Raw genomic sequence first — 17,153 nt, 5'->3', positions numbered from 1 at the left:
TTAAAATAATTCTCTTCTACTCAAAATGATTAACTAGCCTCTCAGTCCTCTTAGGATAAATCCAGAATGCCCACATTGCCCATGTGCCCTTCATGACTGGCCAACACGCCCATCCAGATGCAGACCGCCCTCTGCTTTGCTCATTTCTCCAGCCACATCTGCCTTCCTTCAGGTCCTGGACCACATAATTCTGACCTTGCGGCCACCACCATGCTGACCCTCTGCGAATGTTCTCCGCACTCCTCTCCGCCTGGCTAATCCGTGCCAGTCGTCCAGCCTCAGCGGCCACTTTCTCAGTGGAGTCTTCTCCACCCCTCCTGACTGATTTAACCTCTCCCATCGTAAAACTCAACACCAATAACCATTGCAGTTATGAAATATTTGTATGATTGTTTATTTAACACGTATTTATCAAGCACCTACTGTGTGTCAGACACAGTTTTAGGTACAGAAGTCACAGCAGTAATGAAACAACATTCCTGCCCTAATGGAGCTTATGCTTCAATGAACACAAACAGACAACAAATTCGATGAATGAGAAAATACCAAGGAGGCCACATGCTGATGAGTGCTATAGAGAAAATTAAGGAAAGGGGAGAGAGGAATTTAAGTGGCCGAGGGGCTGTAATTCCACATAGAACACCCAGGAAAGGCTCTGGCGAGAGGGTGACATTTGAGTAAAAAGTGAAGGAGCTGAGGGAGGGAGACTAGCAGATATTTGGGGAAGAGGCTTCCAGGAAGTGAGAACAGCAAGTCCAAAGGCCCCGGCACAGCATCCTGGTCACTGGTGATGGATTTTAAGGACATACTTAAGGAAACCACTGTGCCTAGAGTATAGTTCGCAAAAGAGAGCACTGAGAGATGAAATGTGAGCGGTAATGAGGGGACTGCACAGTGTCACGGGCTGTTGTGAGGACGTTGACTCTTACTCTGAGTAAGCCCTTGGAAGGTTTCATAGGAGAGTGACAATGATCTGAGCCAAAAATTAAAAGGAAGCCTCTGTGTAATGTGTTATGAATCGACTTTAGGGGATGCAGAGCAGAATGTGAGAGGTCAGTTGGGACACCTGCAATAATTTAAGCAAGAGATGATGTTGACCTATGAAGTGTGGTGGTGAGAAGTGGAGGTTGTGAGAAGTGGTCAGAGTCTGGGTATATTTTGGAAGCAGAGCCAATGACTCCTGATAGGTTGGATGTGTGGTGTGTAAGACCTATGGAAGTCCCAAAAGGCTCCTTGAGCAGCTGGAAGCATGGAATTGCCATGAACAGAGATGGGGAAGGCTGAGGGCAGAGAATACTTTGGGGGAAGAATGGGAGTTTAGTGTTGGCTGTGTTAAGACTGTGATACCTATTAAAGATCCAAAGTGGAGACATCGAAGTTGCGTATACAGGTCTAGAGTTCAAAGAGGGTGTCTGAGCAGAAGACATAAATTTAGCATCATCACCAGTAGAAGACGTTTAAAACCTTGTACCCAGAACAGATTAGCACGAGAGTGAGTAAAGATTAGAGGAGAGGCCAAGGATGGAGCTCTGGGCACTTCACCCAACAGTGTTAGGGAAGTGAGGACACTAGGAAGACCAGCCTGGAGGACGGGATCCTGTCGACCAAGGACGAAGGGATAATCATCTCGGTTAAATGCTTCGGGGAGTTCGGGTTGACCGGGAGTTAACCACCGACCCCCTTGACAGGGGTGATTTTGGTGGCAGGGTGGGGTTTCAGGTGTGTCTCTCTCACTAAACAGATTCCACAGCTGCACCTTCTGTCATTTGCAGCACTGTATTACTATTAACACAGTTCCTGGAACATACTAGATATCAAATCGATGCTTACTGGATGGCTGATTGGAAACTGATCCTTAGATACTTTTATGATGGTCCTAAAATAAATTTTTCAGGGAAACTTACAAAATAATTTACCTAAAATTTGGAAATTCAACTTTTTTCCGGTGGACATACAAGTCACAGAAAGATGAGGATATAAGAGCATTTTTACCTCAATAAATGTTAGCTCTTATAGTCACTATGAATCTAAATTAATTTACATTTTAAGAGAGAAAACTTTGGTGTAATGAGAAGCCCTTCTTCCTTCTAGAGCTCCTAACACGAGGGCCTCCATACAGAAGGCGTGCTTCTATGTCTTGGTAAGAGGGAGAGTGTTCTGTCCACCATTCAAGGAAGGAACAACCTCTGGCTTGGCGTTGGAGTCAGCTTTACTCATTGGAGGGGTAACTTGTTGCCTGACGGCTGCCTTCATGAGTTTTGGAAATGCTTTACAGAATCCTCAAAATAGCTCCCTTACCTATGGGTGTCAGGAATTCCTTTAATAGGATCAAAACATTTCGTTCCATAATTTTCGTGACACATTAATTCAAGAAGCAGGGGAAAAGCAGTTTATTTTTTCTTTAAATGCATGAGCCTTTACAGAAAGATACAGTCTTACAGAGAACAGCTAAAACACAAGCAATTTGTATCATTCTTGCCAAAGAGGCAAATCCAAAGAGCCGGATTCTCTATCAGATTTTGTGTATGCGGTTGGAGGAAAGAGACAGGAGAAAAGTAGGCCATGGTCAGCAGAAGGAGGAGCAGTTCCTCCACCAGTGAACTCAGCAGGAGCACCAAGCTGGGACCTCGTGTGAGTCCTGAAGCCTTAGACTGGCCTTGAGACACAGCCCTTAGGCCTTCTCTCCCGTGGAGCCAGCTGGACATGCTCCTGACCTGCTCTCCTCTGGTAAGAGTAGCCAGACGTCAGAGGTCAAACCATCCAGTAGCATCTGCAGGGACCACATAGGTAGTAACTGAACTGTTTTTCACATCAGTGGGGTTTAGCCACTGAGGTTGAGGCTGCTCATTTGAACATAACCCACCAATCCTTTCAAAATACGTAACTAAAAGTCAACAACGCGCATCCATTTCAAACACAGCGTTGGTACATAAACTGCTATTTTCTAAGCAAGTTACATCAAGCAGCTTTACATGTTGGGCCCATAGACATACCTTTGGAGTCTGATGACCACAGAAGCTGTCTATAAAGTGAAAGGAGATTATCTAAGCTAAACTTCCCCAAGACACCTGCAAGGGGAACAATGAACTGAATTTGTGTCAACATGACAGGTATCTAATAAATTCCTGAAAGCAGGTTTCCTTAAAAGTGGGAGAGAATAGGAGAGTCCTGAGTGTTTGAATGTGAAACTGCGAGGCGGAAAAGGCAGGATGCAAAACAGAGCTCTGTCGATTTCTAAACTTTATTCAAGATCTAGCTTAGTTTGGTGGTTTCTCTTCAGTGCAAAGGGATCTTGGCTCATAATGTTCTTGTCAAGATTTCTTATTTACCAAGGCTGCCCACTCATTGCTTTTTATCCCAGATAGAATGTGTGAGATTTTTATCATGCAGTTCAATAGTTCATTCATTTATTCATATATAGTTATATTTTATAACATATTTATATTATATAACTTATATATATATATACTTATATACTTATAATATATACTTATATTATATAACAAATAATTATCATTGCACTGCAATAAGTCCTACAGAGATGGATATGTGAGAGTCTTGTCCTGTGAATCAATGGCTTCTAAACTTGACTGTGTGTCAGAAAAGCCAATACACTTTGTTAATAATTTAAACACTATACTGTTTATATAATTAAAACATACACAACATCTGTAAGTTGACATTTTGGTGAACATCCTTCCAGAAACATTGTTATTTTGCTTGTCTTCTCTCTTTACTTTTCATATGCTGATTTATTGTTTAGATAGTTTTTAAATGCATTTCTGATAGCAGGATAAAGACTTCCCATTATAAATGTTAAAAATATATATAAGATCATGATAAATCAATTAAAAATTCTGAAACCTTGAATAAAGCATGGTTTTGTTAAAATCTTAACCAAATGACAGACGCTTAGATTTAAATTTTTTTCTTATATTAAGAAACTCAATGTTTAACATGTTTGTGTGTGCATTTTCCAGAAGAGCAATTGTTAAATTACCCTATGTAAAGGCTGCACCCGCCAACATTGCATGAGTGCCAGCTGTGAAGTAGAGAATGTTATATACAGCAGGGCATTTGTGGTGCAAGCAAAGTTGCTCGTTATCATCCTGTTCCTTTTGGGTTTCTGTAGATATGCAGAAATTTTATGTGGCTCTAGCAAGAGAAATATTTGTTCTATTAAAGTCTTTTGCTACTTATAAAATAGCAACTTCATCTGAGTAGACAAGAGAAAGGAAAATATGTCTAATTTTGGGCGTAGACTCATGGGCAGTTCTCACTTTCAGGCAAAGCCTCTGAAAGTGAAAACCCTGCAGACAGCAGCTTGCAGTGTGGGCTGCAGGTCGGGCCCCCTGTGTGCGGGAGCCTGCCTGAAGCTTTATTTGCTGGCATTGGCAAGCAAAAATAGCAGACAGATGGTATGGAGTGAAATACTTTACAGTAATTTTCTTATTTTCTGTTCACAAATACTCTAATAAGAAGTACCTGGAGGTAACCGAGAAGTAACTGGAGTCACCGATGGAGCGAGAGTCTGACCCAGAAGGTTTGGCTCCAGAGCTGCGCGCTGAACGTTTGTTACCTTCACTTTAATGCTGTATAGATATGAAAAGGGAAATAAACTCCTAAAGGTATATTAAACAAAACCAACTTTATCAGCAGAAGATACTAACTCATAGATACCTATAAATAAATTTTTAAAATTTAAAGTGCACATCAATTTATTATTTATTTATTTATTCAAGTAATATTTCTGAGTACTTTATGTTTGTTAGCCACAGGGCTCTACCGTGATGACCAGGGCAAACATGGACCTTGCCTTCATGAAGACGTCAGCCTGTGTGGGGGACAAGGGGAGGTGGCTGGCGCAGGACGGTGCGGGGAAGGCTCTGAGGGTGAGGTCCATACGTGTGGGGATCTACGAGAGAGGACCCAACCTTTCGTCCTCAGGTCCAAGGTTTATCTTTAAAGCAGCTTATAGCTAAAAAGAAGTGGTTAACTTCACATACACATCTTAAAAACAAAACTTAGTCTCATCTAGAAATCCCATTGGGAATATTAGACAGTTATAATATCCAAGATTCATGGATAGGTCATTTTTTATTTTCTAACTAGTCTTATGGTATGACCAGAATTTCAGATAAAGTTTAGAAAAATATGTGGCTTTTGAAAACTTGGCAGCTTCCTTCAGTTTAGTGTTTCTCATAATTTACAGATCTCATGGGAAAGTTGTTTATCTCTGGTTTCTGGGATTTGCTAGAACTTTAATAGAAATCGTCTGACAGGCAGTTTTTGGAGAGAGAGAAGCAAAATTTATATTTCAATCTTTTTAGTGAAATCTCTTGATACCAAATTTCCCAGCTGCTGAGCCAGATATATTTAGATGGGCTTCACTGTGAAAATTGGAGTGACCCATGGTGATGGTCATGTCCAGCACCTCCTCATAAGATCACCCTAATGGAGTGGCCCTGTCCCTGGACCACTGGTGATTTCCTTGTGAAAGGGACTACTTCCGTCTTTGCTCTCTTCAAGGTGGGCAATGCCTGACACAGAGTAGCTGCTTAATGATCATTTGTTGATTGAAAAGAAGTGTATGTCTGGTAAAACTTTAAAATATAGGAAAAAGAGATAAGTGGGTTGATTTTAGGTCGTCTGCTAAAGCAGCCCATTTTCCATGCCACAAATTCTCTTTGTCGACTTCTTTCATAGCTGTACAGGATCCAAAGAGAGGGCCACCTTATACACCACTTCAAAATGTGTTGAAATAGCCAGAATTCCCACAGTCGATTCTATTCCCCAGTGTCACGTCACAACTTTCAGTAGTGGCATCGCCAATTCTCTAAATATTCTGGAGGAGCGTTTGGAATATACGCTTTGAAGAAACAATTTTGTTTTCAAAATATAAAGTGTATTTCTAAGTGTTTATTTCAAGGAGGGTGACGGAAAAAAGATGGTATTATATAATTTGCATGCCTTCCATCATAATTTATTGTAGCTGAAAGGAACAGCCTCTGAAACATAGATTAGGGGCTCTCCTGCTTTGAGCTGCTGACCTTAGAGGAAAATACACAGTGTGTGCTGGATCTGAGCACAGAATGCTTCCATCAGTTCAGGGGTACGGGTGATGCTATCAGCCAAACTATATGATATGCACCATCTAATTCTTTTCACTTCTTTCAGTGAAGACACCGAAAGATTTTAATCTGAGAATACCTCTTTCAAAGAAATCTCAAGAGATTTAGTGCTACTGGAGAAGCTAAAAGATATGAAAGTATTTGTTACAAGCCAGGAAAGCTTTAAGACAATGTACAATAGGAAATGTACACCTGGTGACCTCTGCCCCGCCTTGAAAGAGAGTGAAAGGGGCCTGATGGGGGTGCCAACTGTCCCTGGTGTGCATGCTAGACTTACTTTCTGGTGGAAAGACAACAAAGGCCGTGCTCAGAGGGTATTCAGTGATCAGACAAAGCACTCGAAAAGCACAAGGGTCTTACCTGAGCGTTGGTTCAAAGAAGTGTCGTAGCATGGGAAACACTTGACAATCTATAGAGAAAGGCAGCCCTGACTGATGTTTGGGTTGTCTATCCAAAACCATCACAGGAGAAGTGTAGACGGAAAACTATTCCATACTTTATTTTTTCCCCAGCAATATAGTTCTGGTTTTGTAGTGTATCTTTTACCTAAATGTTTGGACTGCATCTGTAAATCTGTGAATTCTTTCCTCCAATACCCTTATATCAGGCTGCCTGGAGTAATTGTGACACTGGTGTATATACAATTATTCCTGTTTTGTGACAATTTTAAAATATTAATTCATTTATATTAAAAATTATACACTAGGAAGGGTGGTATATATATGTATATGTATATGTGTGTGTCACAAAGCTAAGTAAATTATTGAACGTGATATACAAAATGTGTTTTATTCTGTATGATAGCTGTCGTAGGAAAATAGAATAAGTTAAACTTTCATCTCATTTGATGTGAATATTTAAAATTTATATCATACAATTGCTTTTTATTGTTTGATTTATACTGATATTCATAGTGTTACAAATTATTTTTCCACCTATACTATTTCTAGGGGGACGCCAAAGTATGTGATATAAAATAAATATTCTGAAATGATATGTTCTCCTAGTGATCTAATAGCAGACATTTAACTAAAGCCATAAATAGGTGGGTTTAACTGATGAATAATATGTCTGAGAACATTTTCTGATTTGGGGGCTTAAAATAGGATGACATACGTCAGCTCCAAAAGCAAAAATCTCAGGAAACGTAATCATCCATGAACCATGTCTTTTGTGATGTTATTCACGAATAAGAGGAGGGTGGAAATGATTCCGTGGGATAGTCAGAGGAATGAAAAACGCAGGGGGATGCTCTCAGTCGCTGCCATGGTTACTATATGTCAACATGGGCTTCATTCTTCATTCTTATTTCATATTGTCCCCCGTGATGGTTAATATAAATCAGCTTTTGCTTGTTCAATATATAGATCTTGTTTCAAATTAGTGTGCAAGATTTGTTAACAATTGTGAATCAGTCTAATTTTATCTGAGTACATGAATATGATGTAGTATGCTTATTTCTATTTTCAGATCTAGTTATATTTTCAATGTGCTTTTGATGCTGTTTTTTGTGCTTCCTAATACTTTTTATTATGGTGCTTTAGTCCATAGAAAGTCTAAGAGGATTAAGAATTTTTATCCAAGAGAAGAGAAATAACAATAATTTCTCCCTGGAAGATTTCTTTAACTCTATTTAATACATTTATGTGAGAAAAGGCAACTGGAAAACATGTTTCACATCGATATTAGATAGTTATTTTACTAATTACTTTTATGTCATAGCATAGAAGCATATATTAAATCCATACATTTATAGTCATTTTATTCTCCAGTCCTCTGTCAAAATTATTTGATTTTTTCATATTTACAATTGTCATTGAGCAATCTCATGTTGGTTTGAATCCCTCTTTCATGTAGGTACCCATTTTTGTTTCTAGAAAATCGGATTCTTCTCTTTATGGCATTTTGATGAGGATATCTATATGTGTATATTCTTTTAATTTTCTTGTCCTGCAACCCGGTGGGCACTTTTTCCTTAATGACTCAAGTCCATCTTCACCTGAAGAAAATTTTATCTTGTTTCTTTGATTTTTGGTTGTGTGTAATTTAACGTGCCCTCTCCTCGTGGTCCTTGCTGGCACTGTTGGCCTCAGAACTCCCGCTCATCTTCAGCTCAGGAAATTTTCTTTTTGGTTTTTGAGACTGTTTCTTCTCCAGCATTTACTCCATTCTTTTCTCCTGATACTTCTAATAAGTAAATATAGTATCTTCTGGATCCATACTTCTTGTCTCTTAAGCTCTGTTGTATGCTTTTTATCTTGTTTCTTTTTAAATTATGGGAGAATTGCTCAAGAGGAGACCCCAAACATCAATGCAGTTTTCTGGAGCATCTGTTATGCAATTATTTGTTAATTGATTTTTAAATTTCAGCAAGTACGTTTATAAATTCCAAGAGGACTTCCTGGTTCTCCAGTGGTTCCGTTGGCATAGCACGCTGTTCTTTTACAGATTTGATAGTTCTTGAAACTCAGATTCATAATTCTTTTAAAAAGTGTTAGTTCCTATTACTGCATTGCTGGTTTTTTGTTTTTTGGGATTTTTTTTAGGGGAGATTGGCCCTGAGCTAACATCTGTGCCCATCTTCCTCTATTTTATATGTGGGATGCTGTCACAGCAAGGCTTGATGAGCAGTGTGTAGGTCCATGCTGGGGATTCGAAGTGGCAAACCCTGGCCGCCAAAGTGGAGGGCACGCACCTAACCGTTACACCACTGGGCTGGCACCACTGCATTGCTGTTTTTGTTTGTACGTTTCTTTAAGAAGCGTTTTCATTGCTTGCTTAGTTTGGTTACCCACTTTCATGCTGCTAATTTTCCACAAATGATGAAAAGTGTCTTGTTTATTCCTATTTCTCTATGAATGCTTAGGCTGATCAGGACCAGATACGAATGCAGGGGCCATGAGAAGTTCTGCAGGATACTGTCGAATTTCCCTCTGAAGAGGGAGTCTGACTTTGGAGAGTTGTATTTCATTCATTTAACAAGTATTTGTTGCATATAATAAATTGTCAGCTACTGTGAGCTAAGCACTGTTCTAGGCACTTGGGAAACAGCAATAAAAGGTAGACAACAGGAGCCTGCTGGTGGCCTCGCAGTTAAGTTTGCCCACTCCGATTCGGAGTTCACTGGTTCAGATGCCAGCTGTGGGCATACACACTGCTCATCAAGCCATGCTGTGGCAACCTCCCACATATAAAATAGAGGAAGATGGGCACAAATATTAGCTCAGAGCCAATCTTCCTCAGCAAAAAGTCGAGGATTGCAGGAAGATGTTAGCTCAGGGCTAATCTTCCTCAAAAAAAAAGAAAAAAAAATAGACAGCAATCCCTGGCCATGGAGAAATTATATCCTAGTTGGGGGAGAGAGGCAAAGCAATAAACATAATAAATAAATATTGTAATATGTTACAGGTGATAAGTACTGTGGAAAAGATGGAGCAGGAAGGGAGGAGTGAAGTGCTGGCAGGGAAGGGAGGCTGCAACTGTGAGTTGAACAGGGGCATCATGGTGGGTCTTACTGAGAGGATGACATTTGAGCAGGGGCCTGCCCAAAGCAGGTGAAGGAGCGAGCCAGGAAAGTATCAGGTGAAGAACGTTCCGTTCCAGGGGAACAACAGGTGTGACGAGACTAAGGTTAGAATGTGTCTGGAATGTTCCTGGAACAGAGTGAGACAGCTGTGACTGCAGTCACGTGATTGAGGGCAGAAGAACTGGGGACAAGGTCAAAGAAAGATGGAGGACTGAATCATTTGAGGTCTTGTGGACTTTGTCTTTTAGTCTGAATGAAGTGGAGGGCCATCAAAACGTCTGAGTAAAGCAATGACCTGATTTGATTAGCATTAAGAGGATCAAACTGGCTGCAATGTTGAGAATAAGAGCAAGAGGGCGTGAGTGGAAGCGGGAGACCAGTTCGAAGGCTGTTGCTGTGATTCTAGGGCACAGCAATGGAGGTGGGCGAGGGGTAGTAGGGTCACTGTGAGAGGCAGTGGGTTCTGGATGTATTGGGAGACAATGGGATGTAGTGATATATTGCTCGTAGGGTATTGGAGAAAGCCAGGTCAAGGGTGACTCCCAGATTTCAGGGCTAAGTGCCTAAAAGAAGGAGGAGTAGCGATTACTGAGACGAGGAATGCCAGCGTGCAGCACGCTTTAGGGAGAGACCAGGAGCCAGTTTGTACATATCACATTTGAAACACTTGTTGGGCATCTGAATCCAGATGTTGCCAAGGCATTTGGATATGCACTTGTGCAATTCACAGGAGACATCCAGAGTGAAGATGTTAGTCTGTGGGTCACAGGCTTAGAGCTGGTGTTTAAAGCTGTGAACTCACGAAAAAACTAGTGTAGCTTGAGAAGAAGCGCAAGCCCTGAGCCTGCAGGGGGCTTTTCCGGGACCTAGTGCTTCGTTGGTTCTGTTTAGGATGTATGGAAGGGGAGTACATTGACAGTCGGTGGACCCCCACAAAGGTGGAAGGAGGAAGAGGTGCCCTCCCAGAGGACTGCATCGGGGGTGTCTTTGCCATCTCGGGTAGGTCATTGCTCGTTTGGGGGTAGGGGTGTGAAAAGCCTAAAGTTCAATGGAGGATGGCTTTGTGTGTCTCTAGCCTCCATGCCCATGCTTTAGTTTATATTTTACAGAAATTTCAGTTTCTGTAAGATCATCAATATGATCTAATTCCATCTGTTTTTTCCCAGTGCTATAATAAATGTGTGTGCGTTTGTGTGTGCACACTTACATGTGGATGTGAGAAGTACCATTCAATGAGATGTGGGAAAAGTGGAAAGGAAAATGTGGATTTGTCCTGAAGTAGAAGCCATTTGAAAAGTCTCATTGTGTTTCAAGGAAAGATATGTTTAAATTACTACTTAAAAAAAGTTCTCTGGGGGCCGGCCCTGTGCCCAAGTGGTTAAGTTCGTACACTCTACTTCGGCAATCCAGGATTTCACTGGTTCAGATCCTGGGCATGGACATGGCACTGCTCATCAGGTCATGCTGAGGTGGCATCCCACATAGCACAACCAGAGACACTCACAACTAGAATATACAACTATGTGCTGGGGGGCTTTGAGAAGAAGAAAAAAAAAGAAGATTGGCAACAGATGTTAGTGCAGGTGCCAATCTAAAAAAAATTCTCTGAAAGCACAGGAGATTATAAAATTACCAATCATAAAAAAATACAAGTAAATATTTAACATGTAAAATATATTTTACTTTTAGTCCTAGATGTTACAATGCTAACAAAAATATCAAGAAGCTTGAAGTCTCTGGAGTCATTATAGCTACAACTGTGTAAATAGCTTGCTTCAAATAATATCAAAGGAAGTGTTAACCTTATTAGATGTAGCTGGAACAGCAAGAGAGCAAAAGGCATGGTGATGTCGTAGCTGGAGACTAAGCTGGGGGTGCTGTCCTTACGAAGGCTACAATTCAATGAAACTTCCTTTGGGGAAATTTCCTTTGCTGTATGAAGTCTCTTCTTACAACAATTTACTAACATGGCTTATTTTGGGGGGCCCGTAACCAATTATGCTGTTCATGTTGTAAAGCGAAAAAGCAGTTAAAAATATCAAGTTTAGGAAAACAATGCATTTGGCCATAGGGACATTCTGTGATTGATCATATTGTTTGTGATGTGACAGATGCAATGAAGGTAGAGTGGAAAGGAGACATACAATTTTGTGCATAAACAGGAAAAAAAAGGTGACAGAAAATCCCTAGTCACTGTGCTTTGATGCCAAATCATAGTACTCATTTTACATTCAAATTAATGTCCATAATTAACAATCTCACGCTTTGAAAATAATATATCATACTGTAGTTGGTTTAGGAAGTAAAACTGAGTTACTTCCAAAGAATTTTTGAATGAATTTACTGACAAGACAAAATTGGAAGATATACAATATATATGTATTTAACGCAGAGAATTCAACAAAACAGATGCAGCCTTAGTATTTCTGTGCCTGAACCACACTGTTGGCTCTGAAATGGAAACTATAATGCTGTTTTCAGGTTTGACCAGCCATTTGTTATATAAGTAGCAAGATCTGTTGGCACTTTAGTAATTAACTGTTCTTGGAAAGGATTAAAATCTAGGTTTCTCCCAATATTTTCCCTGTTATTAGTGGTTTGAGTGAGTTATTACAGAGGGATGCTGTGCTGACTGTTTTCCGTTTGACGCCTTCTCTGCCCCCATCCTGCTCTTCTCTAGCTTGCTGTGTACCAGGCAGGTGGACCCCTGTGGGCCACACTACCTGAGCACCTTTGCCACTGGCAGGTAGGGAGGTATGGCCAGTGGGAGGGTTCAGCCAGAGACTAGCGGCAGAAGGCGAGAGAAGTGGGGGCATTTACCTTCCCTCCATTCCTAGGTTTCATATGGCAAAATGGTTGTGTCAGTCCTTGACTGCAGCTCCTGCCTGTTCCTTCTTCAGAGTTCCAGCTCTCACAGGGATCTGGTCACCTTATCCACCACCTGCCTCTGCCCTAAGGGTGGTAATAGTTTCCCACTACAGAAAATTTCTGGGTGCCTCTTAACCCTGCTCACACCTCTGGAATGGTCTCGTTAAAATCTCTTCAACTGAGTCATCAGAGTGGAATTCTTCTCCTGCTCTGACTGGCTGACACAGGCACAACGATGCTGAAATTGTACGACAGACCAAATAGCGTGGCGTACTGCACAAGTGCTTCCCTTACTATCAAGGCTGTAGGCACCACAGAGATTTGAATCTATTCTGTGATGACTTTGGCACCACTCAATAATGGAAGCTTAGTTATTAGGACAAATTATAAAGTAATGGCCAGGTAGCCTGCATTCTGGGACTAAGTTGGGTAAGGATGCCGGAGATAATTTCTCCATGTACAGGCACGAGCCTCAAGAAAAAAAGGAGAGGCTACGACCTCTTGACCAATAACCTAACTTCACCCATTGTGATCGAGCGTTCCAGTATTCAACCCAGACTCTATAAAAAGAATGCCAATTTGTTTATTTCAACTTCTGAATCTCTTCCCAGGAAAATTTTAATGTGTAATCTAGGGAACTAGATTCTGACTGTGAAAGAAGAGCTTTTCACCAGAGGAGAAACCATGAGGAGATAGGAAAAGGAAATGAACATTTTGTTCATTGATGGAAATATCTCTTGGAAGATATACTGTTTTTATAGAAGAGCTAAAAATTGGCAGCTACCTCTGGGTCTTGGGTATTTGGTGCAGAGGTGTCTCTGGAGATTCCTGGGTCCCTTCTTCCTGGTACCTAGACCAGCTTAGTCAACATTTGCCTCCACAGATAAATTCCCTGTTGCCTTCTCTCCCTTCTGTGGAGGGGAGCTGACCCCTATGGGCTTCTTTCCCTGGACCTCTGGTTAGCAGTTTTCTCTTTGACATGGCCAGTGGAAGACACTGGCTGGAAATCAAAGACCAGAGGAGACAGAGAGATCTGGGTGATATTCCCCCTGTTATCTCCTGTGCTGTGTCGGTGTCCCTCAGTGGTCGCAGCTCCTGCTGGGTGTCTCTGCCTGTGTGCTGATGCTCTCATGGGGCTTCGAGAGCACTTCACATCTCCCTGCCCTTTCAGCCCTACCTGTGTTGACAATTTCTCAAGGTTCCATGTCTGAGTGTCTCAATATTCTTTGCTAGCTACCTGAACATTTTCCCTAACTCTCTGTAACTCCCTCATTAAAATACTTTTATTTGAAACATCTGCGTTGGATTTCTACTTGTTCTCCTACACTTTTTCTTCAATTTTTATGCTTTCAGGAGTATTAGCTCTGAAATAATATGCAGTTGACTTTATTGTTGCACTTTTAGTCAGAGCAAGGCAGATGTCATCTTTAGAATTGTGTTAAATAATGCCATTAGACCAGAAGCAAGCTTAGTAGCATTTACAGGTAATAGCTGAACACTGGATGTACTTTTTGTAATTGGGGGGGATAAAAAGACAACAAATAAAGCCAAGAAAAATCCCGAGGCAGCCCTCTCAGTAGCTGAGAACTTGCTTAGCAGTAGTTTGTTGGAAAAGTCTTTGTAAATGTCCAGACTGGAGAAGTCTACCTTGCAAACAACTGTGCTGTTCGTAGAGTTTTATGGGATGGATCAAAATTAGCTCCTTTCCTGGTTTATAAAAAGAAAAAGTACTTGATATTTTGGATTTATGCTCTCATTTTTCTTTGTCTTCCTTAGTCTAGGCTTCTCCTTTAATTTAGGCTTCTATTTTAAGATAACGAATTTAAAAAATGTTATTATTGCTGATAGAATTATATAACAGTTTGGTATAAATATGCATATGGCTATACAATAAAGATGTTAAAATTTTAGTATTTTATTTTTAAAAACATGTATAAGCTTGAAATAGGTGGAGAAACAGAATTGGAAAAATATGGGCAGAATGCCCTGAAGGACCAGCTAAGGAGACGGAGCCCTCGGAGCAGACAGGGAGTGAGGGTTTGGCCAGCAGAGCAGGAGGATAAAGAGGAGAGAGAACCAGCAGGTTTTTGGGCAGGACAATTAACTCACTCTCCTTTCTCAATAAAATCACTAGAAGTTAATGGTGCTGAACTAGGGACGTAAAAAAGCTGATTTAATGGCCCGAAATGAAAGAACAGGCTGTGGCTTCTCGGGAGGTGGCGCAATAGCTGTTAGCAGATCAAAAATTTGGAAGAAGAATTGATCGAAGCAAAGACGGCAATTCCAGAGCAAGGTGGGGCATTCTGACAAGGCCATTTGAAACAATCGGTTTTGATATAACTGCACGAAAATGACCTTGTCAAAGATTAAAGTCACATGTTACAGTCACATCCCTGCCTCTTGCTCGACTCCCACCCACCGGGACTATGGGACCCTTTTAATTTATTTTTTTATTATTATAGCTATTGTGATGTTTCTTTTAGTTTAACTACATTTCACTTATTTTAAAGATATTTGAAACTATTTTTATTATTATTATCATCACTATTGAATTATGTAACTTTTATAATCAGAAAAGATGATAAAGATATTCTTTCAACCCAAATCCAGTAACATGCCACTAGTTGTTTTTAATTGGGCTATAAAAGGATAAGGTGGTTTTCCACTTCAGATATGTGCTGAAAATGTCAGTGGTGATAGTAAAATGTGATGTTTGATATTGAGCAATGAAACGTGACAAGATGTGGAAGACCTGCACAACTGGGTAAACCAATGTATTCCAAATGACCGATGTGTGATATTACAAAATCATTCATGACTGAAAATCCACTGAGAGTACAAGATAGGCAAGTAGGTTTTAAAGAAAATGAGAAGTTCACTGATGTGGTTTCAGATTCTGCATTTCAACTAATTTCTAAGAGACTACTACTTGGTTGGTTGTGCTGAGAATCAAAGAAAATATCCACAATTATCTGAAAAGACTGTTAAAATACTCATCTCTCTTCCAATAACAAAAAAGGCATGTTTCGAGTTTATAGATTTTTTAACTGTTTTACTGAGATATAATTCACATACCACAAAATTTATCCTTTTAGAGGGTACGATTCAATGATTTCAGTATATTCACGGATATATGCAACTGTTACCATAGTCAAATTTAGAAAATTTTCATTATCTCAAAAAGAACTCTCTCATCATTTAGTTGCCTTTCTCACATCCCTCATACCCCCAAGCTCTAAGCAACCACAAATTTGCTTTTTATTTCTATAGATTTGCCCATGCTGAATTTGTTTTTTTGTGAGGAAGATTGGCCCTGAGCTAACATCTATGCCAACCTTCCTCTGTTTTTTGCATGTGAGTCACAGGTACAGAATGGCTTTAATGAGCGGTGTAGGTCCATGCCCAGGATCTGAACCTGTGAACTCTGGGCCACTGAAGTGCAGTGCATGAACTTAACCACTATGCCACCAGGCTGGCCCTGTGGAAATTTTATATTAATGGAATCATATAATAGGTAGTCTTCTATAACTGGTTTCTTTCACTCAAAATGTTTTCAAGGTTCATCCATATTGCAGCCTGTATCATTACTTCATCATGTTTCATTTTTAAATAATATTCCACTGTGTGGCTAGACCACATTTTGTTTACCATTCATCAGCTGATGGGCATTTAGGTTGCTTCTACCATTTGGCTATTATGAATAATGCTGCTGTGAACATGAGTGTACAAGTTTCCATGTGGACATGTTTTTATTTCTCTTGGGTATATATCCAGCTGTACAATTGCTAGGTCATAAGGTAATGCAACATTTTAACCATTTGAGGAATTGCCAATTTATTGGTATACATATTTGGTTATACCATCTAATTCATTGGTATATGATTTTGTAATATTCCTGTGTAATCCTTTTTATTTCTGTAGGGTAGTAGCAATATCCTTTTTTCATTTTTCACTTTCATAATTTGACTCTCCACACTTTTTTTTCTCTAATCAATCCAGCTAAAAGTTTGTCAATTCTATTCATCTTTTCAAAGAACCAGATTTTGGTTTCATTCATTTTCTCTACTGGTTTTCTATGCTCTATTTCATTAATTTCCACTCTAATTTTTATTAATCCTGTTCTTGTTCTTGCTTTAGCTTTAGTTTGTTCTTCTTTGCCCCGTGTCTGAAGATGGAAAATTAGGCTATTGATTTGAGTTCATTTTTAAAGAAATTATAGGCATTTAACGCTATGAATTTCCCTCTCAGTGCTGCTTGAGACGTCCCATGTTACTGTATATTGTTTTTTTCATTATTTCAAATCATTTTCTAGTTTCTCCCTTTCGTTTCATTTTGGACCTATTGTTTATTTGGGAATATGTTAATTTCCAATATTTGTGAGTTTCCCAAATTTCCTTACGTTATTGATTTCTAATTTTATTGCATTGTGGTCAGAAAACATACTTCTTACTATTTCTATCCTTTAAAATTTATTGAGGCATGATTTATGGCCTAGCATATGGTCCATCCTGGAAAAGTGACTTCAACGTACACTTGAGAAGAATGTATGTTCTTCTCCTGTTGGGTAGCATGTTGTGTAGATGTCTGTCCGTCTAGTTTGTTTATTGTGCTGTTCAAGTCTTCTGTTT

Source organism: Equus quagga, chromosome 12 (assembly GCF_021613505.1).
Source record: "Equus quagga isolate Etosha38 chromosome 12, UCLA_HA_Equagga_1.0, whole genome shotgun sequence".
NCBI lineage: Eukaryota > Metazoa > Chordata > Mammalia > Perissodactyla > Equidae > Equus > Equus quagga.
The sequence above is the reverse complement of the archived record's forward strand: the minus strand, read 5'-3'. Positions refer to the sequence as shown.